Source organism: Triticum dicoccoides, chromosome 4B, assembly GCF_002162155.2.
Source record: "Triticum dicoccoides isolate Atlit2015 ecotype Zavitan chromosome 4B, WEW_v2.0, whole genome shotgun sequence".
NCBI classification, from domain to species: Eukaryota; Viridiplantae; Streptophyta; class Magnoliopsida; order Poales; family Poaceae; genus Triticum; species Triticum dicoccoides.
In genome coordinates, this window is record NC_041387.1 from 201028233 (window position 1) to 201055590 (window position 27358).

The following is a 27358-nucleotide window of genomic DNA, read 5'->3' on the forward strand; positions in this document are numbered from 1 at the left end:
GCACCGACGTCAGCGGCGCCGCTCTAAGTCGCGCCAAAGCAAAAACGGCGATTTTGGCACCGGAGATAACAACATGCCGGACAGTGCCAAAGACAACCCCCTCCAGCAAGATTCAGTGCAGGAGGACGAAGGAGCGAGCCCTCATGAGAGAGCGGCCGACAGAGAGGTTGAGGACGACAACTATATGCCTCCCTCCGAAGAAGAGGCAAGCCTCGATGACGACGAATTCGTCGTGCCAGAGGATCCCATCGAACAAGAGCATTTCAAAGGCAGGCTTATGGCCACGGCAAGTAGCATCAAGAAAAAACAGCAGCAGCTTAGAGCTGACCAAGACTTGCTAGCCACCAGATGGATCGAAGTCCTAGCGGCCGAAGAGTAAAAACTCGAACGCCCCTCCAAGAGCTACCCAAAGCGCAAGTTGCTACCCCAACTTGAGGAGGAAGCAACTAAACCTACATCACGAGCGTACGATGCGCCCGATCAACCACCCCGTGGACGCGATAGAGAGGCCTTCAGGCCCTCGACCCAAGCCGCACCCTGGCACCGCTCAAAACATACCAGAGTACGGGGAGACGCAACAGACCTGCGAGACATATTGGAGAATAAGGCAAGGCAAACAAAATTGATCTATGGATCGCATGGGCGCCCCGCTTCACGTGACGCTAGCCCTCACGCCGGACATGATAAGTACGGCCAGGCCGAATACAACAGACCAAGCTCATCCGAGCTGCGTCATGATATAGTCCAGTACAGGGGCGCCACACACCCACTATGCTTCACAACCGAAGTAATGGATCATCAAATCCCCGAGGGCTTTAAACCCGTAAACATTGAATCATACGATGGCACAACAGATCCTGCGGTATGGATCGAGGATTATCTCCTTCATATCCACATGGCCCATGGTGATGATCTACACGCCATCAAATACCTCCCGCTCAAGCTTAAAGGACCAGCTCGACATTGGCTTAACAGCCTGCCAGCAGAGTCAATTAGTTGTTGGGAGGACCTGGAATCCGCATTCCTTGACAACTTCCAGGGCACTTATGTGCGACCACCAGACGCCGATGACCTAAGCCACATAATCCAGCAGCCAGAGGAATCGGCCAGACAATTCTGGACACGGTTCCTAACCAAGAAAAAACAAATAGTTGACTGTCCGGACGTCGAGGCCCTTGTAACCTTCAGGCACAACAGCCGAGACGAATGGCTTGCCCGGCACCTAGGACAGGAAAAGCTGAAATCTATGGCAGCCCTCACGACACTCATGACCCGCTTTTGTGCGGGAGAAGACAGCTGGCTAGCTCGTAGCAATAACATGACCAAGAGCCCTGGCAATTCGGATACCAAGGACAACAACGGCAGGTCACGTCGCAACAAGCATAAGCGCCACATTAACGGCGACAATACTGAAGATACGGCAGTCAATGCCGGATTCAGAGGCTCTAAACCCGGTCAGCGGAAGAAGCCATTCAAAAGAAACCCTCCGGGCCCATCCAGCTTAGACCGGATACTTGATCGCTCGTGCCAGATACATGGCACCCCCGAACAGCCAGCCAAGCACACCAACAGGGATTGTTGGGTGTTCAAGCAGGCAGGCAAGTTAAGTGCTAAAACCAGAGACAAGGGGATGCATAGCGATGACGAGGAGGAGCCCCGGCCGCCGAACAACAGAGGACAGAAGGGATTCCCCTCGCAAGTTTGGATGGTGAACATGATATACGCAACCCACATCCCCAAAACAGAGCGGAAGCATGCTCTCAAGGACGTGTATGCGTTGGAGCCAGTCGCCCCAAAGTTCAACCCGTGGTCCTCCTGCCCGATCACTTTTGATCGAAGGGACCACCCCACTAGCATCTGTCACGGAGGATTCGCCGCATTGGTCCTAGACCCAATTATCGACAGATTTCACCTCACCAGAGTCCTAATGGACGGCGGCAGCAGCCTGAACATGCTTTATCAGGATACAGTGCGAAAAATGTGCATCGATCCCTCAAGGATTAAACCCACAAAGACAACCTTCAAAGGCGTCATACCAGGTGTAGAAGCCAGCTGTACAGGCTCGGTTACACTCAAAGTGGTCTTCGGATCCCCGGATAATTTCCGAAGCGAAGAGTTAATCTTCGACATAGCCCCATTCCGCAGTGGCTATCACACCCTGCTCGGACGAACCTCATTCGCAAAATTCAACGCGCTGCCGCACTACGCATGTCTCAAGCTCAAGATGCCAGGACCTCGTGGAGACATCAATGTCCAAATCAAAATCTGCGCTATTGCCTATTTGACGAGACTTGCCCCAGTAGCTCAACGTGTGATTAATAGGAGCCAATCGGCCTTTCTCAAAGGCCGCAACATCCTTGAGGGTCCAGTAATGCTTCAAGAAATTGTCCACGAGCTCAAATGTACTAAGCAGCAGGTTGTGCTCCTCAAACTAGATTCTGAGAAAGCCTAGGATCGAGTGAACTGGAAGTTCATCTATGAGGTCCTGATTCGGAAGGGATTTGAATCAGGTTTTGTCCATCGCATCACGCATCTGTCTTGGGGGGCCAAACTGTTGTGTCAATCAACAGAAAAGTAGGGAACTTCTTCCGCAACAATCATGACCCAATTTCCTATTCCCCCTTTTTCCTTTTCAAATTACAATTCAACAGAGCAATCAAAATCATTAGTCAAATCCAATTACAGTTACAAATCTATTTACCATACCCCTCACACTCACATCCTTCTTCCCTTCTGTTTGAAACCAAAAGGAGCAATGGAAGGTCCCTCCAGTAGTTACACAAGTTAACACAACCAAACTATCAAACAGCTGGAGACATGTTCCCAAAACATTTCACCATGAAACAACAAGTCAAAATCAGTGCTATGTAATCTGTATGTAGTATTTCTAGGAGCTCAGGTTAAGCATGACATCCTTCTCCTTTGCTGATGCAGGGGAGCTCTCCGTACCGGCCTGGAAACAAGACTCTCCCTTGGCCGAGGCCAAGGCGCCGATGCTGCCGTTGAATCGATGTTGTTACTGCTTACGTTGATGTGATCAGATTTGACAGACAAGTATTTCAGCCTAGGCTCACCGGATGAGAATGCCACTGACCTAGCCTTGGATGCCGAGTGGTTGAACGACAGGCTCCCACTGGGCTTAGATGAGTACGTGTTCACTTATTTTGTCAACCTCGGTTTATAGATGGAATGGCTTGCCGCGTCATGTCTCTAACGGCTGCACACTATTGCAGACATGAAGTGAGGGACTGATCCATGATGGGTCATCCTGCTCTTGCCCCTTTGTGAGGGCTAGGATTTGGAATTCATCATTGATTTCGAATCTCGAGCTACAATGGAGGATTACAAGGAGGAGAGGGGATCGTCTTCCTCAGAGAGAGGGATACACATGCGACATACACTGGCATCTAGCCGTTTCCACCTTCCTACCTGTCTCACCACACATCACGCATATATGTATTACATCTTTACTTGGCCCACTCCGGCCCAGCCAGCTGAGCGGGTAGGCGAGGCTGCCGCTTGGGCCCGTCCATAGCTTGAACACCATCTTCACGCTTCTCCTGCTTGCTGACAATCCCTCCCGCCTTAGATGCGGCTTGACCCCAAGCCGGTGCATGAGGAAACTTCTGGCGTAGTGTCACTTTATCTTCCCAAATGGCCATTTCTCTAGGAGCATCACTCCATTTGACTAGGACTTGGATCAATGAATCAGCACCCCGGCGAACAACTCGTTGCTGAAGAATTTCTTCCGGATACTAAAACTGATTATCGGGAGCAGGAAGTAAGGGAAGCACCTAACATCCTAGAGCGAGAACTTTACGGAGAAGTGAAAGATGGAAGACTGGATGTACACGGCTGGTTGGAGGAAGAGCTAGTCTATAAGCCACCTCACCCACATGTTCCACCACTTCATAGGGGCCATAGAACTTGAAAGCAAGTTTGTGGTTAGCGCGCGGTGTAACCGAAGACTGAAGATATGGTTGAAGTTTCAGAAAAACTGCGTCGCCCACATCAAACACACGTTCAGTGCGGTTCTTATCAGCCTGGGCTTTCATGCGCTGTTGGGCTCTCAACAGATGTTGTCTGACAGAAGCAAACACCACTTTGCGGTCATCCAGCCACTGCTGCACATCCACTGACTGAATCAGTTCAACTGGAGAAATAGCAAAATGACGAGGCGCATGCCCATATATGATGTCAAAGGGAGTAGTACCTGTGGCAGAATGCCAGTTGGTATTGTACCAAAACTCACAGAGAGGGATCCACTTAGCCCATTTAGTGGGATGAGCACTGACAAAGCATCACAAGAAGCATTCCACTTGTTGATTAACTCGTTCAGTCTGTCCATCAGACTGTGGGTGACGAGCAGAGCTCATTCGAAGCAGAGTACCATACTTAGAAAACAACTCTTGCCAGAAAACACTAGTGAATATGCGGTCTCTGTCCGAAACAATAGACTATGGCATCCATGTAAATGATATACTAAATTGAGAAAGGTTTCAGCAACTACTTCTGTCGTGAATGGGTGATGCATGGGAACAAAATGGCCATATTTGGAAAATTTATCAATGACCACAAATTGGCAATTGAACTGACCAGATGCTGGTAATCCTTTGAAAAATCGATTGTAACCATGTCCCAAGGGAGTTTAGGGACAGGTAATGGCTGCAACAAGCCAGGGTAGGGCACACGTTCTGGTTTTCTTGCTGACAAATCAAAAATGCTGCACATAATGTTTGATAAACCCCCTCATATGTTTCCAACGAAATAGTTGTCTGACACGATGATAAGTAACTGGAAAGCCTGAATGTCCTCCAATAGGGCTATCATGAAAAGCAAATACAATCTGCTAATGTAACTCTGGAGCATTACCCACCCAAACACAGTTATCAGTACGGAGAACACCAAGTGTCAAAGTAAACTTACTATCAACAGAGGGACTAGTGGACAACTTCTGGAGTAATTCAGTGCAAAATTTATCACCAACATAGCTCTGTATAATATCTTCAAGCCAAGCAGGCTGGGCTGAAGAGACAAGATGTAGCTCAGGTAGCATATCAGAAGATGTGTGTGGTTTTTTGGACAGAGAGTCTGCTGCACTGTTTTCAACCCCCTTTTTGTAACAGATGTTTTATTTAAGGCCCAAGATTTTTGTGAGGGCTTTCTGTTGCCATTTTTTGTGCAAACGCTATTCTGAAAGACTAGCCAAACTACGTTGATCAGTACGAATTATAGATTCTGAAACCTGCAAGTACTGCCTCCAGTGGTCAACAACTAACTGGATTGCTAAGTATTCCTTTTCATACACACAGAGAGTTGGCCCAGAGCCTTGCTAACATAAGCCAATGGGTGTCCATTCTCCATAAGCACTGCCCCAATACCCACATCACAAGCATTTGTCTCGATCACAAAAGTGGATGAGAAATCAGGTAGGGCCAAAACAGGGGCTGTCACTAAAGCCTGCTTAAGCACTGCAAAAGCTTGTTGCTCATTTGCTGTCCAGTGAAATGGCACTCTCTTTTTCAGCAAATTGGTCAAGGGTTTGCTCACAATGCCATAATGACGAATAAATTTCCTATGATAGCCATCTAGACCTAGAAATCCTCTAACCTCTTTAGCAGATTCAGGAACAGGCCAATCCTGAATAGTAGAAATCTTTGTTGGGTCAGTAGAAACCCCTTGTCCATTGATAATGTGCCCCAAATAAGAAATTTCTATCTGAGCAAAATAACATTTAGATAGTTTAACTTGACACTGATGTTGCAACAACAACTTCGACACTTCTGCCAAGTGTTGTAAATGCAAAGCATAGGAAGCACTAAAGACCAATATGTCATCAAAGAAAATATCTGTATTTTTCCTCAGGCAAGGTGAAAAAGTGTCATTCATAGCAAACTGGAAAGTGTTAGGTCCACCAGTTAATCCTTGTGAGAGAACCAAAAACTTAAAATGGCCAAAATGAGTCTGAAATGCAGTTTTATGTTCCTCTCCAGGGGATAATCTTATCTGTTTATATCCAGATCTCAAATCAAGTTTCGAAAACCAAAAACAGCCTGCAAGTTCATCCAAAAACTCATCAATGATTGGGATATGAAATTTTCTTTTGACAGTAATTGCATTCAAGTTTCTCTAGTCAAACACTGGTCTCCATGTTTTATCTTTCTTTTGAACTAAAAGCATGGGAGAGGAAAAGGCACTGTTGCTGTATCTGATGATACGAGATTGCAACATTTCAGTCACTTGCTGTCGGTGTTCTGGGAATGGGGGTCCCCAGACTTTCCTACCTGCGGCATGCAGCGTGGCTCAGCTAGTGGCCCAGTACGTCCCGTCTTCATCAACCAAAGCTCAACACCCTCGCGAGGGGCCAAGCCTCGCAGGGTGAACGACGCAAGGCCTCCTCAGTGGCAGCCTCACCAGGCAGGCTCATGAGGAGGCAGAGAGATCAAGGCAAGGGGTACCTCGCGAGGTTCCCATGACACAAGCCATGATGATCAAGACCAGGCGGGCGCCAGCCTGCGTAGTGTCCTCGTTTCCTCTTTGGTGCAAAGGGGTCAAGCGCAGGCGTGGAGTACCGAAGCATCAGGCAAAGACTTCCATATCGGTGCAAAGAGACCAAGACCAGCAGGACGGCAGGACGGAGGTCACCGTGGAGCCCAAGACGACATCTTCACTAGTGCCTTTTGCAGTCGAAGTCCACCTTTAGTCAGGATAGCTTGTACTAGCTGCCCCCTTTCAAAATTGCCGTTGTTGGGTCCCTTCCCACTCAATATTTGGGAAGAGGACCAGGGCCTCTATAAATAGGGCTAGCCACCACAGTAGAAGGCAATCTCATCTAGAGCCAAGAGAGATGGATCGACTCCTCTCCAAACACACCACCACAAGAACACCTCTCCTCGCGAGGCTGTTCTTCCTCTGTATTGTTCATCATCAGCCCAGGAGGTAATCCACCACACCACACACTGGATTAGGGTATTACGCCACAACGATGGCCCGAACCAATATAAACCTCGTGTCTCTTGTGTTGTTCATCGTGCTAGCTTAGAAATCGCGGCGAGGTTGTGGGCGTGTTTCAGTAGGGAGAATATCTTCATGCGCACCCCAGAGTTCGAACCTTAAGGGTTTTGCCGGAACCTGATGTCCAACATTTGGCGCAGCAGTTAGGGGTGCGCTGAAGTCTTCTTTCCGCTTATCTGCGTCCCATCGCTTCGTCGCATCCATGGCAGACGCTCACCGAGCTCGCGCCGAGCATCGGGATGCTTTTGCCGCCCGTGTTGCCCAGACGGCTCCCATCGGTGGGCCTCCTCGTCGTTCTCCATCGCCTGCCGCCGACACCGCCACTGGCCCGGCGGGGAATGAGCAGCAAGCATATTTGCTGCATCCCTCGGTGCGGCGGGAAGGCCGCACCGCCACTCCGTCGCTGACCCCAGCTGGTTCATCTTCTCACGCTCATCGCGCCCCCACGGACGCTCAGGCCGCATTGCTCCTGGCACGTGAGCTCCTGCACTACCGCCCCATCGACGACCTCTATGAAGTGTGCCTAGCTCAAATCACCGAGCTCGTCAGCGCCGCAGGGGGCTCTCCCGCGCCGTCCCGCTCGCTGCCTCGCCCTCCATCATGCATGGGTGACGCGGCTCAAGGAGTGCCTCCGCCACCTCCTCCCCTAGAAGGCGCCCTGGCTCGGAGCGCGGCTCCTGGATGTGACCCACCGCGTCCGGCACCCGCGCATCAAGAAAGAAGCTACCAAGAAATCCCTCGGCCTCAAGAAGGCGCTCAGTGCTCCCTGCACCAGCACGACAGGACCGCATCCCCGCACCAGCACGCCAAGACCCTGCGCTGCCCCTCGCGGCGGCGCGTGGGAACCATCAAGAGCAAGCCCCGCGTATGCAAAGGTCTCCGATGGCCACCGCAGGTTGCCGTGCCTTCACCACCGAGCTGCGTAGCGTCGCCTGGCCGGGCAAGTTCAAGCCGGATCTGCCTCCTCGCTATGGCGGTACTACCGACGCCATGGAGTTCCTGCGGAGACGAGAAGGTCATGGCAAACTGGTTTCCAATGGCGCTCAAGGACGGCGCCCGCACCTGGCTCCTGAACCCGCCTCCCGGCTCAATCTCCTCTTGGGACGAGATGCGTAGCCACTTCATCGCCAACTTCCAGGGCACTCGTGACTGCCCTCCGGGCGTCGGTGACCTGCGCCGTATCAAGCAGTAGCCTGGAGAGACCCTGCAGAAATACATCCAGCATTTCAACAATGCTCGCCTCAAGATCCCCAAGGTGACGGACGAGGCCATCATCTCAGTGTTCTCCGATGCCGTCCGCAATGTCAAGATGAAGGAGGAGCTCCTCATTCACGAGGATCTGTGCACGTCTTTGGAGGTGTTCAACCTGGCGACCAAGTGCGCAATAGCTGAGGATGGGCACCCCTCCCTCCTCGAGCTTCTAGCTGCTAACCCGGAAGAGAAGAAGGCCAAGGTTAAGGACATGAAGCGCAAAGGAGCAGTCGTGCTTGCAGTAAAACCAGACATGAAGCGTGACAGGGACCAGCCAGAGTCTTCCAAGGGCAGCCGACCATTCTGCGCCTACCACAACCTCCACACCCACAACACCAACGAATGCCAGGAGCTCAGGACCGTTCGAGAAGGACGCTTCGGTCGTCGCCCCGAGCACAACGCCCGGGGCTATGGCCGAGGAGGAGGATGAGGCAGAGGACGATGGGACGACCGAGGCCCTCGCCGGGAGTGGCGTGACCGACCTCGCGAGGATCGCTGGCAGGACCAGCCACGCGAGGGAGCCTGGAGGGATCATCCTCGCGAGGACCGCCTGCAGGGCAACATAGGCCTTCCTCCTCTGCTGCCACCACCAAGAAGGAATAACAACCACCACCAAGATGAGGGGGCTGGGGGCTTCCAGGAGCCACGTGCTATCGCTTGCATCTTGGGCGGAGCTCAGGCCCCAACCGCTCAGTGCATCTTCAAGCAGTTTGCTCATGAGGTGAATGCAGTCCTCCCCAAGCTTGAGGCCACATGCCCGCTCAGGTGGTCCATGTGCGCCATCACTTTCAGCTCAGCAGATCAACTAAAGTGTGCGGCTACCGCTGGCGTCCTCCTGATGCTTTGTTCCCCGGTCATTAGCAACGTGCAAGTTACTAGGAACCTCATCAATGGCGGTGCAGGGCTCAACGTTCTGTCCGTCGAGATGTTCAACAACCTTCAAGTGCCATATGATAACCTTTAGCCTACCAAGCCTTTCTCAGGAGTTACTGACGGTGCCACCACCCCGATAGGGTAGGTCCGCCTCCATGTCACTTTCGTGCAGCACAACAACTACCACACCGAGCTCATCAACTTCGACGTCGCCCACATCCGCCTTCCATACAATGCCATCCTCGGGTATCCAGCCCTGGCCAAGTTCACGGTAGTAACCCACCATGGCTACAACGTCCTCAAGATGCCAGGAAGCGGCGGAATCATCATGGTCCCCTGCGAAGAGAAGGATGCGGTGTGCTCCCTCGAGCACGCCTTCCAAGCCGCATCAATCGAGGACCCAGACAGGGGGCAAGAATCCTCCTTAGGTAGTCCCCAAGAAGAAGAAGGCATCGCCAAGCTCAAGGCCTCAGGAGGTTGGCATCTCAGGAGGTGTAGCATCAGGATCCGCCCCATGCAAGGGGCGCCTCCTTCCATCGAACAGGAAGGCGCGCTCGGCGCCCTCCTCGGGCAGGGCTCGGGGGATCTCTTCTGGAGGGCCTCCGACTTCGCCAAGATCACGAAGGAGGCGCTCGGGTACCACTTGGAGGCGTGCTTCACGGCACGTTTCCCTCTGGAAGTCTCAGGGCGTGGAAAGCCCAACCCTCAAGAGTTAATCACCAAGGCCACTCACGAGCTTCAGGAAGCAAGAGTCATACGTGGCGACTGCCGTTTGCCTGGCATAGATCCCCATCCGGGCGAGGATGGCGGACTGCGTGTCTGCATCGACGTCCTAGGGCTCAACCGAGCCGCATCTCAGGAGTGTTTCTGGCCTTCCCGCGTCGGGTGTTGCGAGGGTCCGCTGCACAGCTACCTTCGCATGCGTTTCGGTCTTCCGAACACGGCTGCCACCCCACCAGCATCATCTGCATAGCATTCTGGTGGATTAGGAGGCCATGCATCACGCAGGCCTAGCAGAGATGGAGATCGTCCTCAAGGAACCGCCTGGACCCCAGAGCCTCCCGAGGCTCAGGGCTCCGGTGGCTCGTGAGGATCGGCCTCTTCACCGCACATCTTCAGCTACTCCAACACCCCTTCTACAATGGCACCAGGTGACATCTTTCGAGTTCATTTCTGCTGGGAGCGCCCTTAGGGCTGCATCATTCCCAGGCCGCATGGGTCCGTCCCTGCGGCATGTATCCCTTTTGCTTATGTCTTTAGTTTACCTTGCTGGGGGCGCCCCTCGGGCTGCATCATCCCCAAACCGCTCGGGCCAGTCCCAGTGGCATGTATCCCTTCTGCGTTTATCTAAGCTGATCTGCCTGTCATGCTCAACCTGCCTGTGATTATCGCCTGCTCTATTGACATCTACCTTTGGAGCTGCTCGCGCTGGCATGGTGCTTGCACATGGGACTGTCCCTACAATGTCGACAAATCTGAGTGGTCGAGCTCTGACCCGCGGGAGCCCCGCAAGCGTCACCTCACCAGGCCCTCAGTGCAATCACCTCTCTCTTGGAGCAAACAAAGGCCGGCTGGCAACCATAATGGCAACTCGTGCTTTTCTCGTGTTGGTTTACAGGAACCCCCTGAGGTCTACAGCAGGTGGTACCACGAGCTCTCTCTCTTTCCCACGCGATATGCTTGCGCGTTAAAAGGGGGGCTCCTAAGCATCGTGACTCAGGAGCTCTTACTGGTTCTCCAGCCCTCACCCCCTGGACTTGTCCATGGCATCGCGACCTGGCATACCAGCGGCGGTTGAGCTCGCTCGAGGACCGGGACCTGAGGACGTAGAGCACAAAGGAAAGTGTGGGGAAGAGAAGGGAAGCTCGCGAGGGCCTAACCCAGCTACATCCTAGCTGCCGACGTGCAAGTCCGGCGTGACTCGGAGGAGCGACTCCCTATTACCAAGATAAGTTTCACGCTTGGAACAGCTAATTGATGAAGCACCGAATCTCCACTTAATGCAGCATTGTGACTGCAATCTTGCCTTCCTTTCTCACCTTTCAGCGGTTGCTTGCACGGTAAAGGGGACCTCCTGAGCATCGCGCCTCAGGGGCTCTTACTGGACCTCGGGCCCCTCACCTCCTGGCCTTGACCACGGCATTGCGACTTGGCATACCAGCGACGGCTGAAGCCTGCCTGGGGACCGGGACTTGCAGGCGTACAACACAAAAACCTTCGCGATGTTGGAAAGGGGGAACCGAGCCGGGGCAGGGCAAGCATTCACACAATTTCATAATAAGGATTGCATAAACAAAAGACATCGCGGACCCTTTACATGCCCCCATGGGGTGTTTTCTCGAATCCTAAGGAGCCCAAACTACACGTGCCTCCATGGCCGACGCCATCATCAACAATGGGCAACGGGAGGCCGGCACCAACCCCATCCAGATCAGCTGCGGCGACGGCCTTATGCAGCCGCCTTGCTCCGGGCACGGCGCGAGCTCGAGGGCACGTAACTGTCGTCGCTCGTCTCTAGAGTCACGAAGAGCTCGGGAGAGTCGCTGGACTCCCAAGCATAACCACTGCTGCCGGAGGAGCCATCGGGGAAGCGGACGGCGGGCCTAGCCCCTGCCATGTCCATGTCCCGGCCGCCTCCCCTGGGGTAGCACTCCAGGCGGCAGCCTTCCGTGTTGAAGACCTTGAAGAGCAGTAGGGAGATGCCATTGTATTCAAATTGAATCATGAGGGCACCCCCTGTTCGGTAGACCCGGGCAACCTCGCCCCACCCTTGGGTCATGAAGACCTTGCTCGGAGCGACAACCTCAACCTCCACTCCGATTGCCGGGGTGCCACAGTCGGCATGCTGCAACCAAAGCTCGAGAGGCCCCCTCGGCGGCATCTCAGTGGCGAAGAATGAAGGGAAGTGGATCCAGGTGCTTGGAGGCATTGCAGCGTGAAGCACGAGCTCGCGAGAGGAGTCCATAGTGTGGACTCCAGGAGCAATGGCGCATGCCGCCACGGCTCGTCGATCCCGTCTGCGGCGTGGGCGGCGTCGCTCGCTGTCCCTTTCTCCAGGGCCCTCGGCCTGGGCGTACAGGGGTAGCGGGAACCCAGGAGGCGGCCGCTCGCACCAAGGCCTCGTCATCTCCGGGCTCACAACCTCGTCGAGGCGGCATGGGACCGGCCGTTTCTTCGGCGGGAGCGGGTCAGGCCCCTCCCGGGGGGCCTTTCCGTTCTCTTCGGCTGAGAACCTACGGATTAGTGCTATTGGCATAGAGAATGGAGGTGGAGCAAGGGAGAAGAAGCCGACGACGGGGACACTCGCCTCTCTATACTTATAGTCCTAGGGAGGCCAACCGTCGACCTCCACGATCGCCGGTAATGATGACTCTTTTTGCTGTAGCAGGGACTCATTGAATCGTGCAGTTGCCGAGGCAGCATGGGGAAGCGGAGATGGCCATGTCCAATCAATCGCCACGCGGTGACCAAGGCTGCAGGCTGTTGGGGCCTGCGGCGCTCCGCACTTGCCCTTTGGCTTTGCCGCTAAGCCAAGTCCAAGCATGCCTTGTGCCCATGGGCTACTGTCGGCGTTCTGCGAACGGGGGTCCCCAGACATGCCTGCCTGCGGCCTGCAGCGTGGCTCAGCCAGCGGCCCAGTATGGCATGTCTTCATCAACCAAAGTTAAATACCCTCGCGAGGGGCAAGCCTCACGGGATGGACAACGCGAGGCCTCCTCAGGGGCGGCCCCACCAGGCAGGCTCGCGAGGTTCCCATGATGCAAGCCATGACGATCAAGACCAGGCGGGCGCCAGCCTACGCAGTGTCCTTGTTTCCTCTTTGGTGCAAATGGGGCAAGTGTAGGCGTGGAGTACCGAGGCATCAGGCAAAGGTTTCTATATCGGTGCAAGGAGACCAAGACCAGCAGGACGGCAGGACGGAGGTCACCGTGGAGCCCAAGACGATGTCATCACCAGTGCCTTTCGCAGTTGAAGACCACCTTTAGTCAGGATGGCTTGTATTAGCTGTCCCCTTTCAAAATGGCTGTTGTTGGCTCCATTCCCGCTCAATATGTGGGAAGAGGACCAGGGCCTCTATTAATAGGGCTGGCCACCACAGTAGAAGGCAATCTCATCTAGAACCAAGAGAGACGGATCGACTCCTCTCCAAACACACCACCACTAGAATACCTCTCCTCGCGAGGCTGTTCTTCCTCTGTACTGTTCACCATCAGCCCAGGAGGCAATCCACCACACCAGACACTAGATTAGGGTATTACACCACAACGGTGGCCCGAACCAGTATAAACCTCGTGTCTCTTGTGTTATTTATCTTGCTAGCTTAGAAATCGCGGCGAGGTTGTGGGTGTGTTTCGGTAGGGAGAAGATCTTCGTGCGCACCCTAGAGTTCGAACCTTAAGGGTTTTGCCGGAACCCGATATCCGACACTTTCTTCTCTATTTTATCCTTCAAAGCTGGGGCAAGTCTATATGGCCTAATAGACACTGGTTGTGCTCCAGGAATGAGATGGATAGTATGATCATACTTCCTTCTTGGGGGCAAACCCTTTGGAGCTTCAAATACATGAGCAAACTGAGTCCACAATTCCTTAATCTCAACAGGAAGGTCAAGCTGTTCTGAAACTTCAGACATTGATAATGCAGAAACTTCTATGACACCACAATATTGAAGAGCAGCATCTTGTCCTAGCAAAGTGACCATAGAACCATACAACTAGAAAGATAGCCACTGTTCTGCCTAATCAACCTCCATAGGACTGTGAGCAGCAAGCCAATCAAGGCCTAAAATGCTATCATAGGAACCCAAGAGAAAGACTTTGAAATTGGTCATAAAAGTATGTTCATCATAACTCCAACAACCTTGTTGTTACTGTTGTGTACAAGGAATTAAACCTCCATTAGCGACCATAAGCATGTGAACTAGAATGTGAGAAACTCCTTGGAGTTTGGAAGCAACAGCGCAATCTACAAAAGAATGAATACTGCAAGAGTCTACTAAGAAAATCAAAGTCAGACCCTGCATCTTAACTTTTAATTTCATTGTAGAAACTATTGGGACTGATGTGTCTCCCATTGCTGCAGCTGACAGAGAAATAGCATTAGCTTCACCAATGAATTCTTCTTTTGTATCACTGAATTCAGATGGCATATTCTGAACATAGCCCAGCATCTCTTGCACTACATGCAACTGCACTTCCTGCTTGCACTTATGCTCCCTAGCCCAACATTCGCCACAGGGGAAACAAACGCCCTTGGATTTCCTGTAAGCACGCAATGCTGCCCAACGATCATCAACAGGAGCAGTTGAATGAATGACATCAGTATTCTTCCTGTCATCGAGTGTTTTGGAACCAAAACCAATGTGATACACATGAGAGGAGCTTGGCGGCACAGAACGCTTGGTATTGACAGTAACAACATGTTGAACTAGAGAAGAGTCACCCAATTCTTCAGACAAAAGTGCAAGGGCATATGCTGAATCCAAATCAGTGGGTTGTTGAATCCCAACCAATAAGTGAACTGACGGAACCAATCCTTCCATGAACCTTGTAACATAATGAATGATACTAGGATTTGGTTCATATGCTGTCAGTTGATCATACAACTCAGAGAAACGTTCAACGTAATCCTCAACAGAGCTAGTCTGACGTATGTGGAACATCTGACGAACCAGGTTCTGGTGTTTGTTTCATCCAAAACGAGATTGCAACAGTGTGCAGAATTCAGACCAATTGACATTGGGGCACGACGCTGAACAGATTCAAGCCAACGTGCTGCAGGACCATCAAATTGAGCTGAAGCAAACGATATCCACTAATTCGATGGAATACCCCACAATTTGAAATAATCTATGCAACGTGATTGCCATAGGTTGGGATTAGAGCCATCAAAACACGCTAACTCCATTCGGGGACCAAAATTCAGAGCATCAGGCAACAAGGAACGCAAATTTTCAGGGGCTGGAATCAACTGCCTCGATTGAACTGCCTCTGGAGGTACACCTCTGGCTGAGGGTGGGACATACCTTGGGCCCGAATTCCTCTGCTCTAGATCTGGCATGAACCTCTCCAATCCGCTCGAACCCCCGCTAGTTGCTGCTGGTTGCGTCTCCCTTGGAGACACCGGAACTGATGGAGGCGACAAATTGGCCTCAATATCACCATGGAGTTTGTCGAGGTCGACGCTGATGGCGAGCTTGACATCGTCGATGCGCCCTAACAGCTGCTCCAACTTGGTGAAGGCGATGACTAGCTCCTCGTTGCAATCTTACGAGGACTTGGTGAGGGCGTCGTCGAAATCCGCACGAAGGAGCTCATAGATCGCGCGAGTTTCCCCCGAAATTTTGTCCATGGCTTCCGCTCGATGACGAACAGCTAGGCGAGTATGGCGGAAGTGGGTTGGGAACTCTAGGATTTGACGCTCTGATACCAGATTGTGAGGGCTAGGATTCAGATTACGCCATTGATTTCAAATCTCAAGCTACAATGGAGGATTACAAGGAGGAGAAGGGATCGTCCTCCTCAGAGCGAGGGATACACACGCGACATACACTGGCATATAGCCATTTCCACCTTCCTACCTCTCTCACCACATATCACGCACATATGTATTACATCTTTACTTGGCCCACTCCGGCCCAGCCAGCCGAGCAGGTAGGCGAGGCTGCCGCTTGGGCCGACCCATAGCTTTAACATCATCTTTGTGCTTCTCCTACTCGCTGACACCCTCTCAGTTGCCTGAGGGATGTCCGCGGCATCAATGTGCCCTGCCACCAGAATGCTTCTAGGCGACCCCTCGTCGTCACTTAGAGCCTGACAGACGAACCGATAGAGCTTTCCTCTCATCCACGGACCTCATAGCACTCCTTATTTGTTCATTCGGAACCCAAAGCTCTTGCTTGGCGTCATATATTTCCTTGTCATGCTCCATGATCCGCTTCCGCTTTAATATTTTCATGTCCTACATTAATACACCCTCCATCCAGAAATACTTGTCCCCAAAATGGTTGTATCTAGACTTATTTTAGTTATAGATAAATCCATTTTATTCATTTCTAGGACAAGTATTTCTGGACGGAGGGAGTACAATACAACGTACGCCTTTACATGTACTCTACGTAAATACTGTACGTACGAGCTTTGGTTCATCATTCACCCTCTTATGACTTATCTTACCTCTGGAAGCTCTCGGCTAGATTCTATCAGGCTGGCTCTTTTCGCAAAGCCCAGCGAACAAATTGTCTCGCCAACGTTGTCCTAGGAAGGGCTGATGTGCACTACCATCACAACTTTTGAGCCATCACTTGTTTTCAGCAAATCAACATAAACATATATATAGGTTTCCACATTTGATGCTTCAAATTGATCCGAAGTTGGTTTTTTCCCGTAGCGAGAGAATCACTAATAATCTGGGTAAGCTTTCTATTTCTGCAGACTTCGATAAAAACAAAGTAAGACCTAAGTAAGTACTCCCTCTGTTCCAAAATAGATGACCCAACTTTGTACTAAAGTTATTATAAAGTTGAGTCATCTATTTTAGAACGGAGGGAGTAGTACTGAGATAATTTGAAACATGAGAAGGAATTACTACCTGTATGGAACATGGCTTCTCTTTCTCCTTAGTGCAGCAAGACATCTCCAAGGGCTGATAGAGACAGGTTTATGGCCTTACCCTCATCCATTGTCATCCCAGACGCACCAATCTTGAGCAACCGCTTGCTGCCACCAAGATCCACGAACCACAGCTTGCTGACTTGTCCAGTCACACCTCCACATCTCCTTATGGCAATTCTTGTCAAACTACACACAGACAGAGCTAAGACAAGATAAAATTGGGTATTGTTTGAGTTACTTGATGATGCCATAGACCTAGGGTAGGGTCATAGGCCTGACCTATACGCCCTACCCAAGGTGGCTACCCTAGAAGCAAAGGCATTCAAAGAACAACAAAGAGTACCAATCGAAGCCGTCGATTGCAATCCACTCGACCAGTCATCTCACTCAGGTATCCCTCCTTCCTCATAGCACTCGACCAAGACAAATCCATTCGACTGTACGAGAAACCACTCGACCTACAGGTTTCCAGGAGTCACTAAGGACAGCAACGGTTAGACATTCACTCTGTAGTCTTAAAGGTCATTAAATACACTTCATAGCTGGCGTTACCAGTAATGCCCTATCTTAATGTACATTGAACCCCTGTAATGGAGGTGGCTAGGGTCCTGGCGCAGTCTATATAAGCCACCCCCTCTTTTGGGACAAGGATTCGCACCCCCTGTAACACAAACATCCATATTCCAGTCGACCGCCTCAGGCCACCGAGACGTAGGGATTTTTATCTCCTTCGAGAGGGTCCTGAAGTCGTAAAACTTGTGTGTACATCCTCGCCGTAGCTAGGGCCTTGCCTCCTCATACGTACCCCCTATTCTTGCTGTGAGACTTATTACCATGGCAGTTGGCGCCCACCTTTGCTGTGAGCGTCTTAGCAACTTCCGGCGAGGTTGCGTTTTCTTTGATCTTCATCAACATGGTTTCTGGCGGCGGTTTGGTCATGGGCCGCGAGTTCTGACTTGGCGCGCTCACTTTCGTCGCCAACGACTCCGCTAGCTCTAGGCAGCACCTCACGACATCGAGGCTCTCCCGATCCAAGGTTCATCACACTTTCATGCGCGTGCCTGCGGCATCCTCCTTCGGCAGCCATCGACCCTGTATTAGTTGATCCTCGTGTCGTCTTCTCGCTCCGCTGGACGCTATCACAAGCGATCTAGTCGATCGCTGCTCCAGCGGTGGGTGAGGCAAGCGGTGGCTCGTCAGACGTTCACCCCTAGGTTGCGGCAATCGAGCCCAATGCGTTTCACTACTGTCCAATCGACCTGTCGACTGACCTAGCAGACACACTCTCCGAGAGCGGGAGCTCTGACCCCGCGGCAGAAGTCCTTCTGGTCGACTCCCATCGCTGCCCTCCTAGTTTTGGTCGCAACGGCCACAACGGTGGCGGTGATGGCCCGTCATACGGTCACGAGGAATATCAGCCCCAAACTCTCAGCTCACAGCAGAGGGAGAACATACACCACCGCAACATGTAGGCTCTCCAGACCCCCATCATAGGGGAAACTGCTGAGGCTTGTGCCTTGGAGGCAATGCGCGTGGCCACGCTGGCTGAGCGCACTCGTTTGGAGAATCTCCAACAATCTCTCGACGAGCTCGTCGACTGATCCCCGAGTCCAGTCGATGTTCACGACAGTTGTTTCCAGCAAAATCTCTTGTATTCCACACACCGATCCAGAATCTTGCGGCTGTTGCGCGCATCGCATGATCCATTCAACCATCCCGTTCAGAGGCTGGAAGAGGCTTGGAACAGATCAGGGCACTGCTCTGAGCAGCGGGAGAACAAAACTCCGCTGTGTCCCAATCACGAAATAGAATCCACAACAGATCAGTAAGGGCAGACACCGTTCAATAAGGGAAGACACCGTTCAGTCGGCACATAGTCCTGGGTTGCCTTTGCGATGTGAAGATCGTGATGACCACCGAGATCGGCACCTGGGAAGAGCTCATGGAGAGTATGATCGTGAGTACGCCCGTGACAACCACCGTCGAGCGCCTTCACCCCTTCCGATGGACGGGTCATACGCGCCCCGGCGGTATGATGAGAGGTGTCTGTATGGAAATGACCACAGAGTTGCAGTCGACCCAAGAGATCCTGGCTTCGACGCAAGATCACTCCTTGTTCAGGGTTTGGTAGACCGGAATAGAGCATATAGAGAGGGGCTTGATTGAGATAGGCCTAATGGAAGCAGGGTTCACATTTTTGGCCCCGAGTATTTCAGAAGAGCCATCAGAGCAGCTGAGATCCCTCACAACTTCAGATTGGCAACTGGCGTTAGTAAGTTCACATGAGAATCAAAGCCCGACAATTGCCTTGAAGACTACCTAGTGGTTGTACACATTGGTAGCGGCAGCGATGAGGTGTCCATGAACCACTTCCCTCTAATGCTTGAAGGTTTTGCCAGGGCCTGGCTGAATCAGCTGGCCCCTAGGAGCATTTTGAGTTTGGATGAGTTAGCCCGAGTGTTTACCAGAACAGTTGAGGGCACCTACAAGAGACCTGATGGTGTGCCGGAATAGTAGCATTGCGTGCAGAAACCAAATGAAACCTTGAGAGATTATATCTAGAGATGGATCACTCTGCACCACACAGTGGAGAACATGTTGGACCACCAAGCAGTATGTGCCTTTAAGGAAGGCGTTCACTACAGAGAGCTCAATCTAAAGTTCAGTCGGACCGGAGATATTTCTCTGGCTCAAATGATGGAGATTGCCACAAAGTACGCTAACGGCAAAGAAGAAGACCGACTCCAGAGTGGTAAGAACAGACTAGTCACCCAGGACACCGGAGGAGGAAATTCCAGTCGGAAGTAGAAGCGAAAGGCTGAGGCAGCAGGCCCTGCCGAGGCAGCAGTGTTGAATCAAGGAAAGTTCAAGGGCAAGCCCAAAGGGCCTTGGATTCCTAAGAAAGTGAAGGACCAAGAAGGAAATGATGTGATGGATTTACCGTGTCATATTCACACCAAGAAGGATGAGAAGAGGAACCTGATTCTCCCCAAGCATACGACTCGACAATGTCGACTCCTAATCAAGAGCTTCCGAGAAAGCCGACCCAATGAAAAGGACAAAGAGTCTGATAAGGAGGAAAACAAAGATGATAATGGTGGCTACCCCAATGTCAATGACACCTTGGTGATTTTTGCTAATCTCGAGAGCAAAAGTTGACTGAAGGTCATTAACAGAGAGGTGAACATGGTTGCACCGACAACACCAAATTATTTGAAGTGGTCAAAAACCCCTATTACATTCAGGTAGTCCGACCACCCGCCACGCGTTGCTACCCATAGGCGGAAAGCACTGGTGGTCGACCCATTCATTGGGGGCACCCGACTGACCAAGGTCTTGATGGATGGTGGCAGTGGTCTGAATATCCTATACGCTGACGCCCTCAAAGGAATGGGCATTCCGATGTCCAAGCTCAGCGAGAGCAACATGTGATTCCACGGAGTCATCCCAGGAAAGAAAGATGACTCACTTGGTCAGATAACTCTTGACATGGTTTTCGGCGATGAGAAGAATTACCGCAAGGAAAAGTTGACGTTTGAGGTTGTGGATGTCCAGAGTGCCTATCATGCTATTTTGGGCAGACCTGCCTATGCTAGCTTCATGTATCGACCGTGTTTTGTGTACCTCAAGATGAAGATGCCTAGCCCCAAAGGCGTGATTATGGTCTCCAGTAACCGTCAAAGAGCAAAAGACTATGTTTAGGATGGTGCAAAGATAGAAGATGAGCAGATGGCAGCAGTGGAGTTTCAAGAGTATCAAAACACTGCAGATCTGAGTGATTTTCTGCGTGCCAAGAGGCCTGCCTCGGAGTCCGCATTTTAGTCAGCCGGCGAGACCAAGCCAGTCCACATTCACCCGACCGACCCAATGCTACTCCGACCCATATCTCAACGACACTCGACAGCAAATAGGAAGAAGCGCTCATCCAGTTCCTCCGTGAGAACTGGGACATCTTTCCATGGAAGCCATCTGACATGTCAGGTGTACCCAGGAGACTGGCTGAGCACTGTTTGTGAGTCTACCCAAAGGGAAAACCCGTTAAGGAACATCTCTATCGATCCGCCACGGAGAAAAGAAAGGAGATTGGCGAGGAGGTGGCTCGGCTTTTGGCTGCTGAGTTCATCCATGAGATATACCACTACGAGTGGCTCGCCAATGTCGTTATGGTCCCCAAGAAAGATAAATCACTTCGGATGTGTATTGACTTCAAGCACATCAATTGGGCCTGCCCGAAAGATCATTTTCCTCTACCCCGTATCGACCAGATAGTCGACTCAACTGCGGGATGTGAGTGACTGTCCTTTTTGGATGCTTATTTCGGGTATCATCAGATCTGACTGTGTGGACCCGACGAGATAAAGACAGCTTTGATCACCCCGTTTGGGTGTTTTTGCTATGTTACTATGCCCTTTGTCCTCAAGAATGTTGGTGCCACATTCATGCGCATTATTCAGAAGTGCCAGTTCACTCAAATCAGTCGGAATGTGGAAGCATACATGGATGACATAGTGGTTAAGTCATGCAAAGGTTCCGACCTGCTGGCTGACCTCGCCGAAACCTTTGCGAACTTAAGATGATATGATATCAAGCTCAATCCATCAAAGTGCATATTGGGAGTTCCCAGCAGAAAGTTACTCCGTTTTCTCGTTTTAGAACAAGGAATCGACGCGAATCCAGAGAAGATTGGCACAATCCTCCGAATGAAGCGCCCAGTGCATGTGCACGATGTCCAGAAGCTTACTTGTTGTTTAGCCGCATTGAGTCAATGCATCTCACACCTCGGTGAAAAGGCACTGCCTCTTTACCGACTGATGAAGAAGGCTGACAAGTTCGAGTGGAATGACGAAGCCGAAGCAGCGTTTGAAGAGCTTAAAACCCTACTCTCCACCCAGCTGGTGCTTACTGCTCCAGTCAGCAAGGAGCCTTTATTGCTTTACATTGCAGCCACAGGACAAGTTCACACTGCTCACGGTTGAGCGGGAAGAAGAAGGCAAAGCCTTCAAAGTCCAGTGCCCTGTGTATTACATCTCAGAAGTCTTAACCCCGTCCAAGCAGAGATACCCTCATTATCAGAAGCTTGTTTATGGGATTTACCTGATCACGAAGAAGGTTGCACACTATTTCCCTGATCATTCAGTTTCAGTCGACAGCGATGCTCCATTGTCAGAAATACTGAATAACAGAGATGCAACTGGTCGAGTGGCAAAATGGGTGATTGAACTCCTTCCTTTAGATATCAAGCTTGAGGCAAAGAAGGCCATCAAGTCTCAAGCATTTGTAGATTTCCTCACAGAGTGGGTAGAACGACAACAGCCGACTCAGATTCAGTCGGAACATTGGACCATGTTCTTTGATGGGTCCAAGATGTTGAATGGCTCTGGTGCAGTAGTGGTTTTGGTGTCCCCATGAGGAGACAAGCTCAGTTATGTACTGCAAATCCACTTTGATTCTTCAAACAATGAAGCTGAGTATGAGGCACTATTGTATGGGTTGCGTATGGCCATTTCACTCGGCGTCTGGCGCTTAAGGGTCTACAGCGGCTCAGACTTAGTGGTTAATCAAGTAATGAAGGAATCGGACGTCAGGAGTCCAGCAATGACCGGTCATTGCAATGCAGTGAGAAAGCTGGAGAAGAATTTTGAGGGGTTAGAGCTCACCACATACCGCAAATCAAGAATCAAGCTGCTAATGATCTGGTGAAGATAGGTTCCACTCGGAAACCTATCCCCAACAACGTGTTCTTGGAGCATCTCCCCACCCCGTCAGTACAAGTAGATCCCTTCAGGGAAGATCCCTCGCAATCAATAAGTTCAACCCGACTGAGATTGCGGTTCCAGCTGTGGCCGACTTGATCATGGAAGTCTTGGTGGTCACGCCAGATTGGATGGTACCGTATGTCGCGTACATTCTTAGGCAGGAGCTCCCAGAGGACGAGGATGAAGCTTGCCAGATAGTTCGTCGATCCAGAGCCTTCACCGTGATAAAAGGACAGCTCTACAGAGAAAGTGTCACAGGAGTGGCTCAACGCTGCCTTGCACCGGAAGAAGGTCGAATGATCCTAAATGATATCCACTCGGGGACCTGTGGTCACCATGCATCCTCTCAGATCATCATGTCCAAAGCATACCAAGCGGGATTCTATTGGCCTCTAGCAAATGAGATGGCAAAAGAGATAGTCGACAAGTGCGCAGGTTCCCAGTTCTACTCCAACATGTCCCACAAGCCTGTGTCTGCCTTGAAGACTATTCCACTCGTCTGGCCATTTGCAGTCTGGGGATTGGATATGGTTTGACCCTTCAAGACCGGCAGAAGTGGTTTCACCCATTTGCTTGTAGCAGTCGACAATTTCACTAAGTGGATCGAAGCCAAGCCCATCAAAACCTTGATGCAAGCACCACCGTCAGTTTAATCAAGGAGTTGATATTCAGATATGGAGTTCCTCACAGCATTATCACAGATAACGGCTCCAACTTTCATTCTAATGAGTTCAACGTGTTCTGTGCGTCCCACGGTGCTCGGATCGACTATGCGTCAGTCACACACCCCCAGTCGAATGGACAAGCAGAAAGGATGAATGGTTCGATCCATCAAGGGTTAAAACCCGGATGATGCGCGACCTCAAGCACGCTGCTGGAGCTTGGGTGACTGAGTTACCATCCGTCTTATGGGGGCTGAGAACGCTGCCGAACCGGTCGACTGACCGAACCCCTTTCTTCCTAGTGTACGGCGCCGAGGCTGTGCTTCCGAGTGACTTGTTGTATAATGCCCCCGAGTGGAACTGTTCTCAAAACCTGAAGCGGAGTAGGCACATGAAGACGCCATTGATCTCCTGGAAGAGGAACGCGAGATGGCTTTGATTCAGTCGACCATCTATCAGCAAGATCTGCGTCGATTCCATGCGCGAAATGTCAGAGGTCGAGCAGTCCAGGAAGGAGACCTTGTGCTCAGAGTGGATCTGAAACGGCCTCACAAGCTTGCTCCGGCCTGGGAAGGTCCCTTCATCATCACCAAGGTGCTTCACAACGGAGCATACCACATCTACAACGTAGCCAAGAATATGGACGAGCCACACGCATGGAACGCAGAGCTGCTTCGTCCTTTCTATACCTAAAATCACTTGACCCGATGAGTTGTAATAAGAGTACTTCAGTTTGCTTACCAAAGACAAGGTTTTTATAGTATCTTAATGATTGATTCCCCATAATCATTTGTGTGTGAATCCCTCAGTGGGTGGCTTAGCCGCGAACCTGATTCGCCTAAGTTAAAAAACACTCCGAGTGGAGAGCAATCCTCCCATTCGGAGGCTTAGCTACGACTCCGAAATCACCTAAGTTAAAAACATTTCAAGTGGAGAGAAATCCTCCCACTCGGAGACTTAGCTGCAACCCCGAACTCGCCTAAGATAAAAAACATTCCGAGTGGAGAGCAATCCTCCCACACGGAGGCTTAGCTGTGACCCCGAACTTGCCTAAATTAAAAACATTCCGAGTGGAGAGCAATCCTCCCACTCGGAGGCTTAGCTGCGACCCCGTACTCGCCTAAGTTAAAAACATTCCGAGTGGAGAGCAATCATCCCACTCGGGGGCTTACCGGCGACCCCATATTCTCCTAAGTTAAAAGCATACCGAGTGGAGAGCAATCCTCCCACTCGGGGGCTTAGAGGCGACCCCGTACTCACCTAAGTTAAAAACATTCCGAGTGGAGAGCAATCCTACTACTCGGGGGCTTAGCGGTGACCCCGTATTCGCCTAAGTTAAAAACATTCCAAGTGGAGAGCAGTCCTCCCACTCGGGGGCTTAGCGGCGACCCCGTATTCTCCTAAGTTAAAAACATTCCGAGTGGAGAGCAATCCTCCCACTCGGGGGCTTAGCTGCGACCCCGTACTCACCTAAGTCAAACACTTCGAGTGGAGAGCAAACCTCCCACTCAGAGGCTTAGCTGCGACCCCATACTTGCCTAAGTCGCAAAGATCCTTTGAGCTACATCACAAGTACAACATACGCTCCATCCCAATCCGCAAGGAAGATGAGGTGTTGACTGAACACCACGTCTGAGCTGCACCACAAGTAGAATGTACACTCCATCCCGATCCGCAAGGACGACAAGGTGTTGACTGAGAACATCGCCAGACCCACTCGATGAAAGGTGAAAAGATCAGGTTCACTCGGAATCGAAAGACATTCAAAAGCGATAAAGGCAAAAGCCATGGTATTCAAAGAAAACCAAGTTCAGATAAATCCCACAAAAGTTCAAAACCACAACGGGCAGAAGTACTCAAGCATCAAGCCTGAAAGAGTTTAACGGTTACATAACCACTCAGCATTCTAAGGCAAATAAAGGTGGGGCATAATATTTGTTCACTCGGCAGGAGGAGGACTTGTTGGATTGCAAAAGCTTTCAAGGTCGATGTTGTCTGAGATGCGAGTGGTGGTGTCAAGGAAGGTGTCCATAAAGGACTAGAAGTTGAGCTTCTTAGTGTTGGCAACCTTGAGAGCCGCCAGCTTGTCTTCTCTGACATCCTTGTAGTGCACTCGGACCAAAGACAGAGCGACATCGGCGCCACAACGAGAAGATGACTTATTCCATTCTTGCACTCGACTAGGGATTTGATTCAGTCGAGTCATCAGAGACTCAAGATCCTGTGAGAGTTGCGTCCGAGGCCAGAGTTCAGCATCAATCCGCATCATTGACGCCTTCGATGAGCGAGATAATCCACAGCACTGTCCAGGCGAGACTCCAACTGCGGCACATTCATTGCAACGTCATCTTTCACAGGAGAGTTTATGGGATCAAGACCTGTCTCGACCCACCCAGTTTCTGCTTCGAAGTCTAGACAAAGTTCTGCATAGTCAGAAAAGCAGTGAGTCAACAGTTTAACAAGACGTGGCAGTCGACATCAACAAATCAGTCGAATAAGAGGAAATACCTTTAAGCTTCAAGACCAACTTTGCAGCAAGCTGCCCCAGATAAGACTCCAATTCGCCCTTCTTAGCCTTGAGACTTCCAACTTCATCAGTCAAGCTTTCCTTGTCCTTCAGTCGCGCAACCTCCTGGTTGGCTTCAGAAATAGCAGTCTTCAACTTGGAGTTCTCCCCTTCCAACTTGTTGACTGAGGCCAACTTCTTGTCCACAAGTGCCATATTCTCTCGTGCCTCCTTCTGGGCAGCGGCAAGATCTTGATCCTTCTTCTCTAGAGCCTGCTTCATTTCCTCTAAAGAAATAACATTCTTCAGACGAGCTTGGAGTTGAAGGTTTTCACTATGCACATATGTTTGAGTGGAGTTGGTTCAAAGAGACTAAAAGAAAAGAGAGAGAGAGAGAGAGAGAGATAAAGTCATAAGGTGGACAGTCGATGAATGGTTACTGCTACCTCTTGAGCACTGCGTTGAATTTCCCCGAAGAGGAGAGGATGATGCAGCAAAGTAGCCTAAGTATTTCCCTCAGTTTTTGAGAACCAAGGTATCAATCCAGTAGGAGACCACGCACAAGTCCCTCATACCTACACAAAACGATAGCTCCTCGCAACCAACGCGATTAGAGGTTGTCAATCCCTTCATGATCACTTACGAGAGTGAGATCTGATAGAGATGATAAATAATATTTTTGGTATTTTGGTTTATAGATGCAAAGTGAAAAGTAAAAGGAGAAGTAAAAACAAAGCAAGTAATAAAGTAATGGAGATTGATATGATGAGAATAGACCCGGGGGCCATAGGTTTCACTAGTGGCTTCTCTCGAGAGCATAGATATCTTACGGTGGGTGAACAAATTACTGTTGAGCAATTGACAGAATTGAGCATAATTATGAGTATATCTAGGTATGATCATGTATATAGGCATCACGTCCAAGACAAGTAGATCGAAACGATTCTGCATCTACTACTATTACTTCACTCATCGACCGCTATCCAGCATGCATCTAGAGTATTAAATTAAAAACAGAGTAACGCCTTAAGCAAGATGACATGATGTAGAGGGATAAATTCATGCAATATGATAAAAAACCCATCTTCTTATCCTCGATGGCAACAATACAATACGTGCCTTGTTGCCCCTTCTGTCACTGGGAAAGGACACCGCAAGATTGAACCCAAAGCTAAACACTTCTCCCATTGCAAGAACTACCAATCTAGTTGGCCAAACCAAACGGATAATTCGAAGAGGCTTGCAAAGATAACTCAATCATACATAAAAGAATTCAGAGAAGATTCGAATATTATTCATAGATAAGCTGGATCATAAACCCACAATTCATCGGTCTCAACAAACACACCGCAAAAAGAAGATTACATCGAATAAATCTCCACGAGAGAGGGGGAGAACATTGTAGTGAGATCCAAAAAGAGAGAAGAAGCCATCTAGCTACTAGCTATGGACCCGAAGGTCTGAAGTAAACTACTCACACTTCATTGGAGGGGCTATGGTGTTGATGTAGAAGCCCTCCATGGTGGATGCCCCCTCCGGCGGAGCTCCGAAACAGGCCCCAAGATGGGATCTCGTGGATACAGAAGGTTGCGGCGGTGGAATTTGGTTTTTGGCTCCTGTTCTGATCGTTTGGGGGTACGTAGGTATATATAGGAGGAAGGAGTACGTCGATGGAGCAACAGGG

At 50.7% G+C, this 27358-nt stretch overlaps 1 pseudogene; it reads right to left on the reverse strand.

The window, feature by feature from the left end:
* Positions 1–2665: 2665 nt before the first annotated feature.
* Positions 2666–27358, reverse strand: part of LOC119292624 — a 41903-nt pseudogene continuing 17210 nt past the window's right edge.